Genomic DNA, 1110 nt, shown 5'->3' with positions numbered 1-1110 from the left:
CTGCTGTCCACCCTGAGCTTCCCCTGGCCCAGCCTGAGGCCGTTCCCTCTCCTCCTGTCCCTGTTCCCTGGGAGCAGACCCCGACCTCCCCAGCTGTCCCCTCCTGTCAGAGAGTTGTAGGGTTTCGTTTTGGGTCATTTCGTTCCTGGCAGGTTGAGGATGCAGTTTTGGGGCACATCTGGGCAGTTCTGCAGTCCCACCTCGGGGGCCACAGAACCAGCAGGACTTTTCCAGTTCGTTCCATGGGGAAACTGGAGCCGGTCCCAGGGGCTGCCCCTGCCGAGGGAAGACTCAGCACAGTCCTGCAGGGAGCCCTGATGGGAAAACACTGCAGGGCTTTTTCCAGCAATGCCGTATTGATACCTGACATCTCACCCCGATTTATGCGCAGCAGCTCAGCCCCTCCTTCCCCATCCCCATCCCCATTAACTGCACCCCTTCCTCCCCACATCCCCCGTGCCCGCTCGGCTCCGTGCTCAGGGGTATAAATCTCCCGGGGCTCTTTCCAGCCCTGGCTGCTGGCACAGGAAAAGCTCTCCAGGGCTGGAACACCAATAAATATGCCCGGGGTGGGTTTGCTTGGCTCGGCTCTGGCGGCGCTTCCAGGCAGGAGGAGCCTGGAGAAGGCTGACGGTGGCCGTGGCACCGGCCTGGGGGCTGTGGGTTTGAGGAAGAGGTTTCTGGATGATCCAGGCTTGGAAATGAGCAAGGAGAAGGAGTGGGAGAGGGCAGCGAGCTCCAGTCTGTTCCTCAGACAGGGCTAAGTCTGGGGGCTCCTGGCTGGAGTGAGTGGGGAGCGCTTTTGTCAAACTGTGAAACTTCCCAGCTCTGAAGGCAGAAGCCATTGCTGGACTGGGAACTGGAGCCTTTGCGAGAGTCCCGGGGGTTTCCCCGCTCCAGAGGAGCAAGTGAGGCAGGGATCAGGGAGCCTGATGGGGACTGGGGACTCGAGCTCTGCTCTGACTCCTCCAGGCAGAGCTGGGAGGGATCTGATCCCACACCCGTTGCATCCCGGGATCCGATCCCAAACCTGCTGCATCCCGGGATCCGATCCCACACCCGCTGCATCCCGGGATCTGATCCCCAACCCGCGACCTCCCCGGACCCCAG

General features: G+C 61.7%; 2 protein-coding genes across 3 annotated transcripts in view; both read right to left on the bottom strand.

Moving 5' to 3' along the window:
- VAMP7 (vesicle associated membrane protein 7) overlaps positions 1 to 1110 on the bottom strand; it is a 38051-nt gene that overhangs the window by 24559 nt on the left and 12382 nt on the right. The window lies entirely within an intron of this gene.
- The window catches only part of LOC103622351 (endothelin B receptor), a 10309-nt gene that overhangs the window by 7220 nt on the left and 1979 nt on the right, over positions 1 to 1110 (bottom strand). The gene's annotated exons all lie outside the window — the stretch shown is intronic.

Source organism: Corvus brachyrhynchos, unplaced genomic scaffold (genome assembly GCF_000691975.1).
Source record: "Corvus brachyrhynchos isolate BGI_N302 unplaced genomic scaffold, ASM69197v1 scaffold351, whole genome shotgun sequence".
Classification (NCBI taxonomy): Eukaryota; Metazoa; Chordata; class Aves; order Passeriformes; family Corvidae; genus Corvus; species Corvus brachyrhynchos.
Note: the sequence above shows the minus strand (reverse complement) of the source record. Positions and strands in the feature narration are given on the sequence as shown.